Here is an 11,371-nt window from a genome sequence, read left to right as displayed (position 1 = left end):
AGAGGCACACAACACCATCACTCACACAACATCCACGCACAAAACACCACAACACCACTACACATCAGCACACTCATCACCACATACACCACCCCACACAACACCTACACCACCCCATGGCACGGCAAAGACACCCCAGGTTCTCCGAGGAGGAGCTCAGGGTCATGGTGGAGGAAATCGTCCGGGTAGAGCCACAGCTATTTGGATCACAGATGCAGCACACCTCCATAGCTAGGAAGATGGAGCTATGGCGAAGAATAGTGGACAGGGTCAACGCAGTGGGACAACACCCAAGAAATCGGGAGGACATCAGGAAGAGGTGGAACGACCTACGGGGGAAGGTGCGTTCCGTGGTCTCAAGACACAACATTGCGGTACAGCAGACTGGCGGCGGACCCCCACCTCCTCCCCCACAACTAACAACATGGGAAGAGCAGGTCTTGACCATTATGCATCCTGAGGGCCTCGGAGGAGTCGGTGGAGGACTGGACTCTGGTATCTTAACTATCATATCTCCCACCCTACCTGCATGCTATCACAGACCCCCACCCTCACCCCTCCCCTATCACTCCAACTCCTCACTAATGTACTAATAACACAAACCACCCATCCCAACACCAAGCCCTGCATGACACAACAAAGCATGGACACCCCTCAATAAAGCATGCCCACTGCACATACCCATAACACCCCCCCAACCATCATCACACAAGCCCCCACACAGGAATGCTAGCACCGGGGTATACGCTCACCGACCCATTGCACACCATGACACACACACATGCAATAATCATGCTTTTACACCCCTGCAGGACCACTACCCAACGTCACCAGACAGGAGGGTCCAGACATCTCTACCCCACCCACAGAAGAGGCCCACAGTGATGACAGCAGCTCTGGCCAACTGGATCCAGATGACCAGCCCGGACCATTGAGGGCCTCGGGACAGTCGGTTCCCCTCGCACAGGCTTAGCCCACCACAGACCTTCCACCCTCTGGTAACACCAGCAGGGCACCCACCCATCTGGCCCATACCTCAGTCTCCAGGACACGTCAATCAGCTGTGTGTCCACCACTACAGGGAACCCAAGATAACCCACCACCCCAACATCAACAGGGACCTGGGGGCAGTGGTAGTGGGCACACGGTCCAGGGGACAGAGGCCCAGGAACACAGGGGAACTGGGAGGGCTGCTGTGCGACAGGCCAAGGGAACCCACTCTCCACGAGGCCCTCTCCTCCATCATGGGAGCATACCACCAATTCCAGGAGACGATGGCTACGGTCCTGGCCAAGTTTCAGGAGACCCAGCGCATGCAGGAGGAACAGTATTTGGGTTTCAGGGAGGAACTCAGAACCATCAGCTCCGCCCTGGGCACCATCGTAGGGGTGCTAAAGGAGATACTGAACACCAGGAGGGACACCGTGGCACTTCAAGGGGCCCCTCACACTAGCATGGACGATGAACTGCCCACCACCTCCGCCGGTGCTAGTGGACAGGAGGCACCGCCACAGGACCACCACACCAGCACCCCACCCCCTGCAGATGGAGACCCACCCCACAAGCTGACCCTGAGATCCAGGAACAGGACAGAGCACGATGGCAAGACCCCCACCAAGAAATGAGACCACCCTGATTGTCATCCCACTGTCCCAATTTGTAACCGTGTCCATATTGGAACTGCCCCAGCTCCACTTCCTATGCCCATATGGGCAGTGCGCCTGTGAGACTAATAGACTGGACTCTGCCATGGACATTCCTCCACCATCACCCCTCACCATTTTACCACCCCCCCTCCAATATTTAGCACTTCAATAAACACCCTTGAAGCACAAAACAATCTGGAGTCAGTCTGTGATTTTGAAAATGTGTATTAGCAATGACAGTGACAAAATCCGTTCTCAAATGTAATGTCAACATACCTATGTCACACATCACAAGTCCATGAAGAATGTAAGCAGATGACACACATTGGTAACCACACCTGTGAAACCGTAACGGAAATGTACAACTCAGTTACCATATACTGCTTGAAATTGACAGACAGGATAGAGGTAGAAGTGTGAAAGTACTTGGAGTAGGTAAGAATGTGTTCTCACCTGTGTGTCACTGGAAATATTGCTGGATGACTCAGTTCCTGTTGTCAATGTCTTCTTCCTCTGCTTCCTCCTCATCACTGTCCACAGGCTCCACAGCTGCCACAACACCGTCATCTGGACCATCTTCCTGCAGAAAAGGCACCTGGCGTCGCAAAAGCCAGATTGTGAAGCTTTCAGCAGGCGATGATGATCTGGCACACCTTCCTTGGTGAGTAGAATAGGGAACCACCTGTCATATGGAGGCACCTGAACCTGGCCTTCAGGAGGCCGAAGGTGCGTTCGATCACCCTCCTAGTCCGCCCATGGGCCTCATTGTAGCGTTCCTCTGCCCTGGTCCTGGGATTCCTCACTGGGGTCAGTAGCCATGACTGGTTGGGGTAACCAGAGTCCCCTAATAGCCACACACGGTGCCTCTGGAGTTGACCCATCACATAAGGGATGCTGCTATTCCGCAGGATGTAGGCGTCATGCACTGAGCCAGGGAACATAGCATTTACCTGGGAGATGTACTGGTCTGCCAAACATACCATCTGTACATTCATCGAATGATAACTCTTCCGGTTCCTGTACACCTGTTCACTCCTGTGGGGGGGGTGGGGACCAAAGCCACATGGGTCCTATCAATGGCACCTATGATGTTGGGGATATGTCCAAGGGCATAGAAGTCACCTTTAACAGTAGCCAAATCCTCCACCTGAGGGAAAACGATGTAGCTCCTCATGTGTTTCAGCAGGGCAGACAACACTCTGGACAACACGTTGGAAAACATAGGCTGGGCCATCCCTGATGCCTGGGCCACTGTTGTTTGAAAAGACCCACTTGCAAGGAAATCGAGCACTGATAGCACCTGCACTTGAGGCGGGATCCCTGTGGGATGGCGGATAGCTGACATCAGGTCAGGCTCCAACTGGGTACACGGTTCCTGGATTGTGGCACGGTCAAACCTGTAGGTGATGATTAAATGTCGCTCCTCCATTGTCAACAGGTCCACCAGCGGTCGGTACACCGGAGGATTCCGCCATCTCCTCACATGTCCCAGCTGACGGTGCCTAGGAAGGACAACAGCGACCACAGAGTCAAGCAACTCAGAGGTATGTACCCACAGTCTACATAGAACACAAAACATAATCCAAAAAGTTGTCTGTATGTGTGTTGAGTCCAGGCCTAGGTATGTGTGACGCAGTTGAAAATGAAGCCATGTGGGCCCCTGAAATGGCGGCTGCCTGACCTCTAAACTGGGACAATGGGATGTGAGGTAACTGCGCTGGCGTTGTACACCGTCGCGGTAGGCGGTCGAAGACCGATGCGCAATGCTGCATTGGTTAACATTGGACCCTATGGGTCCCAGGAGCCAATGACGAAGTGCGCAGGCGGTGATGATACGCACTGCCGCGGACGTCACCGCCGTGGACGTGACTTACACTGCTAGTGCTGCTGTGACCTCGGTCTGGAAGAGACAATGGCTCGTGTGTCTGGGGAAAGGGCCCCTGCCTTCACTGCACAGGAGTTGGAGAAGCTCATGGACGGGGTCCTCCCCCAGTACACGCTACTCTACGGTCCTCCAGACCAACAGGTGAGTACACAGGGAGCAAGTTGTATGGGCTATGCCTGGGTGGAGAGGGCTGGTTGTAAGAAGGAAGGGGGCAGAGTTCTGCGAGCATGAAGGACTGTGAATGCATGTGCCACATGGCAAGGGTAGGGATGTGGGCCACTCACTTTGACGGTGCAGTTGGTAATCACTTCTCTTCTTCCCCTGTACATGTCATGTAGGTCAGCGCCCACCAGAAGAAGGATATTTGGCATGCCATCGCCAAGGACGTCCGGACCCTGGGGGGTCCACCAGAGACGGAGCACCCACTGCCGTAAAAGATGGGAGGACATTCGCCGCTGGAGCAAGAAGACGGCGGAGGCTCAGCTGGGGATGGCCTCCCAACGTGGGAGGGGTGCCCGTCGCACCATGACCCCCCTGATGTTCAGGATCCTGGCGGTGGCCTACTCTGAGTTGGATGGGCGCTTGAGGGCATCACAACAGACTCAAGGGGGTAAGTACACTCTCATTCAGCGGACTTTGCACGTAGTGAAGGTGTCTGGGTGGGGGAGGAGGGCTGTGGGTTTCCCTAGGCCAGGGCGAGTTCCATAGGCTAGGCCCCTCCGTAATGCAGGCCATGTGGCACTCCACCCCACCTCTGTAGAGTGCCAAGTACAGGTATACATGCCCCTGTGTCATCTATGTGTGCTGATGTCCACCATAGCCATCTAGGCCATATCCCAGGAACTGCATCAGTAGAGCCCAACAGCGTGGCGTAGTGAAGGGGGCTGCTGTGTCTGTATTGTCCGCCAACGGTAGCGGTAAGCCATGCACTCAACCTGTCTTTCTTCCGTCGTTCCCCCCGCCCTTTTTGTGCTCTCTCTGTTCTTGTGTGCATCAGCATCATCAGGCGGAGGTACAGTGGCACCGGAGCACGAGGGAGCTGCATCCCACATGACCATGGAGGGCCACACCACGGACTCTGAATACACCAGTGGGACGGAGGGCGAGGGGAGCTTCACGGCGGTCACAGGATCAGCAACCAGCGACATGGACTCGTCCTCCGATGGGAACTCCCTAGTGGTGGTGGCAAAATCTGTGCCCCCCACTTCTACAGGTACAGCCGCCACCCCCCCTACCAGCACCGCCCTCCCAGCAGCCCCTCAGCCTTCGCCCCGTGCCCGCTCACCCAGGAGGGTGGGCATCACCTTCGCCCCAGGCACCTGAGTCCCTGCCTCTGTCACCCCTGCTGCCCTCAGTGAGGAGGCCATTGACCTCCTCAGGTCCCTCACTGTTGGGCAGTCTACCATTTTGAATGCCATCCAGGGTGTAGAAAGGGAATTGCAACACACAAATGCATTCCTGAAGGGCATTCATTCTGGTCAGGCTGCCCTTCATCGAACCCTCCAATCTCTGGCCTCAGCACAGAAGGCAGCCATTGTCCCTGTCTCTAGCCTCCCCCCTCCAAATTCCTCCACCCAGACCCAATCCCCTGTACCCCAGCCTATCCCAAGCACACCATCAGACCAGCCTGCACACACCTCAACACACAAGGGAAGCTCAGGGAAACATAAGCACCACACATCCCACAGGCACTCATGCAAGCATCACACACATACAGACACAGCAACATCCACTGCCTCCACTGTGTCCCCCTCCTCGTCGTCTCCCTCCTCCCTCCCAGTGTCGTCTACACTCTCACCTGCATGCACCACCACTACAGCCAGCACACCCACCACCACACCCTGCTCACCTGCACTCACCACCCCACTACCATTTACACGTCCCCTGTGTCCTCTCCCAGTGTGTCTGTGACGCCCCCTCCCAAAATACACAAACGCGGGCACACACCCACCCAACAGCCATCCACCTCACGACAGCCTCCAGCACATGCACCTGCACCCAAATCAACTAAAGTTACACCTCCTACAACCACCTCCTCTTCCTCCACTCCCCTAGACCCCCTCCAGCTACCCGTCCCAGTGTTCGTAAGAAACTTTTCCTGAGCAACCTTGACCTCTTTCCCACCTCCCTCCCCTCCAATTCATAGGTCCCGTACTAGCACCTCAGCCAAACAATCGCTGGTACCAGTGGTGCCTGTTAGAGGTATGTGGAGTGCACCGGGCACCAGGGCAGCCAGTGTGACACGGAGCCACAGCACAGCCAGTCCCCCCCCTGTGAAGCACCAGAAGTTGGACAGTGCCCGACGGGAGAGGGGGAGAACTCCAGCTGGCAAAGCCGCTCACAAGGATCCCGGGGGGAGTATCCACTCAGCTGTGACTCCTCCCAAGGTGGGGAAGGGGCAGAAGAAATTGCCAAAGTCTGGGAAGAGCAGCACGGCGGAGAAGACCGCCATCATCCCCGCTGCCCAGGAGGCCACCGCCAGCCCCATCGTCACTGGCCAGGAGGCCACCGCCAGATTCAGTGCCCAGGAGGGCAGCCCCATCATCACTGGCCAGGAGGCCACCGCCAGAGTGAGTGCCCAGGAGGGCAGCCCCATCGTCACTGGCCAGGAGGCCACCACCAGAGTCAATGCCCAGGAGGGCCCCGGCAGCCACAGCCCCGCTGGGCAATGAAGGACCGCCATGGCAAACACCGCTGAACAGGTCATAAACAGCAAAGTCAAGCATCGCTGAACAGGGCAAGCACCACTGAACAGGGCAAAGGCCGCCATGGCAAGCACCGCTGAACAGGGCAAGCACAGCTGAACAGGGCAAAGACCGCCATGGCAAGCACCACTAAACAGGGCAAGCACCACTGGACAGGGCAAAGACCGCCATGGCAAGCTCCGCTGAACAGGGCAAGCACCGCTGAACAGGGCAAAGACCGCCATGGCAAGCACCGCTCAACAGGGCAAGCACTGCTGAACAGGGCAAAGACCACCATGGCAAGCACCGCTCAACAGGGCAAGCACCCCTGAACAGGGCACAGACCACCCAAGCACCGCTGAACAGGACAAAGACCGCCATGGCAAGCACCGCTGAACAGGGCAAGCACCGCTGAACAGGGCAAAGACCGCCATGGCAAGCACCGCTGAACAGGGCAAGCACCGCTGAACAGGGCACAGACCGCCACGGCAAGCACCACTGAACAGGGCAAGCACCGCCAACTCAAGCACCGCTAGCCCATGTGCGGCAAGGGCAGTGACGGAACTGGGACCGTCACTGGGAGAGTGATGCACTCTGGGCACCAGTCCCCCTCCAGAACCAGTCGAGAACAGCATCCACTCTGTCTGTCCTTAACAGGATGAAGCACTCTGGGCACCAGTCCCCCTCCAGAACCAGTGGAGACTGTTATCGACTTGAGAGACTGTGGCTTTGCACTCCCCAGGATTGAAGAGTGGGCACCCACCCACTGTAGAGACTTGAGAGACTGTGGCTTTGCACTCCCCAGAATTGAACAGAGGGCAACCCACCCACTGTAGAGACTTGAGAGACTGTGGCTTTGCACTCCCCAGGATTGAACAGTGGGCAACCCACCCACTGGAGAGACTTGAGAGACTGTGGCTTTGCACTACCCAGGATTGAACAGTGGGCAACCCACCCACTGTAGAGACTTGAGAGACTGTGGCTTTGCACTCCCCAGGACTGAACAGTGGGCAACCCACCCACTGTAGAGACTTGAGAGACTGTGGCTTTGCACTCCCCAGGATACATCAATGGGCATGGAGCCCCCTCGTGGATCTGGCGTGCTGCACTCATCCGGCTGAGGTGCCCCCCCTTCCCTTCCCCCTGAGGTGCCTGTTGTATTTCTATCTGATGCCCCAGCAGTGTTCTCTCCGTTTTGCTCAGGTATCGTGTGTGGGCCTCGCCCATGCATTTTGGGCCCAGTGGTCCACGGACATTGAATAGTGCATTACCTGCACTACTAATCATGATGTATATTTTGTTGAATGCGAAATTATATCTGTATATATCTGGTTACTGTATTTTGATATATTACAATGGTTGAATTCATTTCCTTTTGTCTTTGCATTCTTCTGGGGGGGGTTGGGGTTTGTTACTGTAATGTTTGGATATGCATTGGTGTGTGTGTTGTAGTGGGTGAGGGACGGGGTGGGGGTGTTGCGTGTGTGTGTGTCTGACTTTTGCCTCCCCTATGTCGTAGGTGCAGTACTCACCGTTGTCTTCGGCACCGGCGTTGATGATGGTCGTACAGGAGCAGGAAGACTATCGCAGGGAGTATTTGGAGTTCCGGCTTCATGGTGTCCTCCTTCCTCGTGGAGTGTGTAGAGGTGAGCGTTTTCCCATTGAAATGGGTGTTTCCGCCGTGTTTTTTATCCACGGTGAATCCGCCCCGGAAAAGGTGGCGGATTGGTAGGTTGTGATACTGTGGGCGGTACTTTGTCTTCCGCCTGTCTGTTGGCGGTGACCGCTGCGCTGTTTGTCTGTACCGCCGTGGCGGTCGGAGTGTTAAAGTGGCTGTCTTTGTTGGCAGTTTCCGCCACGGTCATAATTCCCATTTTTTGCTGCCGGCCTGTTTGAGGTCTTACCGCCGCTTTAACACCGTCCGCCAGGGTTATGATGACTCCCATGATTTATTTTGTATTCAGATGTGTTGAAGAATTGAGACCTGACATTGGCCACATGATTAAGAGTCATTTGATTTGCTGGCAATCAAAACCAATTGATGAAGTCTTACAGTTTGATAAATATAGTAGTGATGAGATTGAAATGAAGCAAAAGAAATGAAAAGAAAAGGAAATAATGATGCAGATTAAAGTCCAATCAGGAACACAGGGAATTTTTCCACAACAGGGAAACAGGCAGGTAATTCAGAATCAGGGACAGGCGAGTGATAGAGGAGGTGGTGGTGGAAATGGAAATTGTGTTGTCGATGTCGATGTGAATATTAATATTAATTTGGGTGATATACAGACAATGAAAAAGATGTTACCTTGTCATGCCTGCGGGGTCTCGGGCACTGGAAATGGGAATGTCCAATGATGATAAAGGAGGGTGTTGTTCAGATGTATGAAAACAATATTTTTCTAAATTTGAGAGGACAGAGAATTCAGAATCCTAATTTAAATGTCCAGAACATGAATATTCAGATGCAGATTCCACAGCAAATGCAAATTACCAAACAGCAGATGCAGATGCCACATTTTTAAGTACCACAACCACATCAAATGCAGCCACAAATGATGCTACAACAGTAACAAATGCAGATACTTAAAGCTCCAGTGGCACAGTGGCAGGTAATAGTTCCTCAACACAACACAGGTAAAATATTAAGTCAAAATAATTCCAACAATTCACACTTTACAATGAGGATAAATGGAGTGATGAATTAACGAGTGAGAGTTCATATGAAGAAGAACGTGTGTTAGCAGCATCTTTGGGAGTGGATCAAAGAGGTCCTTATGTAAATGGAACAGTAATGGGTCATCAAGTCTCATTTATATTTGACACAGGAGCTACACGCTCTACTGTCAGAACTGCAGAGAGTCCTAATTTGCCACTTTCTGGAAAAACAGTGCAGATTGTAGTAGTAGCAAATCAATTCCTGACAAATCTGATCACTAAACCTAGGTACCTTTGAAGGTTTACACAAACTTGTAGTCTGTGACTCAAGTCTAGTTTCCTTATTGGGAAGAGATCTGTTGTGTAAAACAAGATGTTTGATTACCTGTACAAATGATGGAATTGCCCTTCAGACAAATAGTGATGATGATAATCAATCATCCATACTAACTGATTGAAATTCAGTTAATGAAGAATTCCCATTGATTACATGTTATCCTGCATTTACAGTACAAGACCTGCCAACTGACCTACAAGGTACACTTACTTTGAAGGTTTGGGATCTTTCTGGAAAGGAGATTGGTTTAATTATAGGAGTTGAACCAGTCAAAGTCTCAGTCAACCCTAATGCTGTTATTCCAAAAACTTCTCAATATCATATGGCATCAGATGTAACTGAAGGAGTTACTCCTGTAATTGCAGATTTTGTTGAGCAATGGGTTTTGAAAGAAGTGCCTATTATTTCCAAGACTTTACAGAGATTGACATACAAAGATAATATTTACCCTGTCCCATTCGATGAGGCTTGTATGAAAGCTTTTACTGAACTGAGAGAGAGTCTATGCAGAGCACCAGCTCTGGGAATGCCGGACTACACAAAACCATTTTTGTTGTTTTATCCTGAAAGTGAGTGTTGTGCACTTTATGTCTTAACACAGGTACATGGTAGTGTAAACTGTCCTGTAGCATATATTTCAGCTACTTTGGACCCTGTTGCTACAGCTTCGCCAAGCTGTTTTAAACATTATGTGCGGTCGGTGTTAGTCTCACTCAGTGGGAGAGTACTGTGATGGGACATCCTTTAACCTTATTGGTCCATCACTCAGTGGAGGTCTTGCTTTCCAGGACCAAGACTCAGTATTTGACAAATGATTGATTGACAAAGTAGAAATTGTTGATTTTAGGATCCCCAAATGTGACCCTCAAGAGATGCACTGTGCTTAATCTAGCAACCTTGCTACCTATAGACAACGTTGAAAATGAGAACATAAAAGAAGTTGAACACGACTGTTTAGAGGTTACTGAGCTGTATACCAAACCCAGATCTGATATTCAGGATACTCCGTTAGAGAACATTTTCAAATTATTTTTGTTAATGGTTCCTGTTTGAGAGATAATGCGGGAACACTGAAATCTGGATATGCTGTGTGCACAATTTCTCGTGTATTCGAAGCTTCGTGGCTTCAAGGAGTATTTTCTGCACAAGTGGCTGAATTGGTGGCTCTTACTAGATCATGCTGTATTTATGTACAACTTAAAGTAACAATTTTTACAGACAGCCAAAACGGATTCGGTGTTGCACATGACTTTGGGCAGTTGTGGTCCCAAAGACGTTTTATGACCTCTTCCGGCTCAAAAATGAGAAATGGTAAAAGAATTCATGATTTGTTACAAGCCCTACAATTACTTGAAAAGATTGCTGTGGTTATGTGGAGTGCTCATCAGAGATCGATTTGCTCGTTTCTTCGCATTAAATTGTGTCCCTTTTAATGAAGAAGGGAAAAATGCTGGAGCAATAAATGATTATGAGACAAGTCAAAGTTACATGTTGACAGTGATTGCCACTTGGGAGCAACTAAAGAGACTCCATGATGAAGTTTCCGATTATGAAAAGAAAAGCTGGATAAAATTGGGTTGCAATCAAAGAGAAATTGATGAAATCTGGGTTTTAAATGAAGGGCAGGTGGTTTTGCCAAACTGTCTACTGACACAAATGGCTAAATACTATCATGGTCAAACTCACATTGGCAGGGATGCAATGATTCGAACATTTAGGCAATCCTGGAACAATCCAAAGTTTAGACAGGTTGTCTGAAGCAATATGTCACAGATGCATTACATGTTAACAAGTGAATGTGGGAAAGAGAACTGTTGTCAATTTTAGTCACACTGGAAGAGCAGGTGGTCCATTTAACAGAATGCAGATGGATTTCATTGAAATGCCTGTGTGTGGTGGTTTAAGATACATGTTGATGATTGCCTGTATATTTAGTCACTGGATTGAACCCTACCCCACACGTAGAAATGATAGCCTCACAGTAGCAAAGCTGTACTTAGAGAGTTGATCCCACGTTTTAGTTTCCCAGACTCTTTAGAATCACACACAGGAAGTCACTTCAATAACGAAGTGATTAAATTACTATGCGTAGCCTTAAACATGGAGCAGAAGCTGCATTGTAGCTATTGTCCTGGAGCTTCTGGATTAGTAGAACAAATTA

This window comes from Pleurodeles waltl, chromosome 6, assembly GCF_031143425.1.
Source record: "Pleurodeles waltl isolate 20211129_DDA chromosome 6, aPleWal1.hap1.20221129, whole genome shotgun sequence".
Taxonomy (NCBI): domain Eukaryota; kingdom Metazoa; phylum Chordata; class Amphibia; order Caudata; family Salamandridae; genus Pleurodeles; species Pleurodeles waltl.
This window is presented reverse-complemented; position numbering follows the sequence as displayed.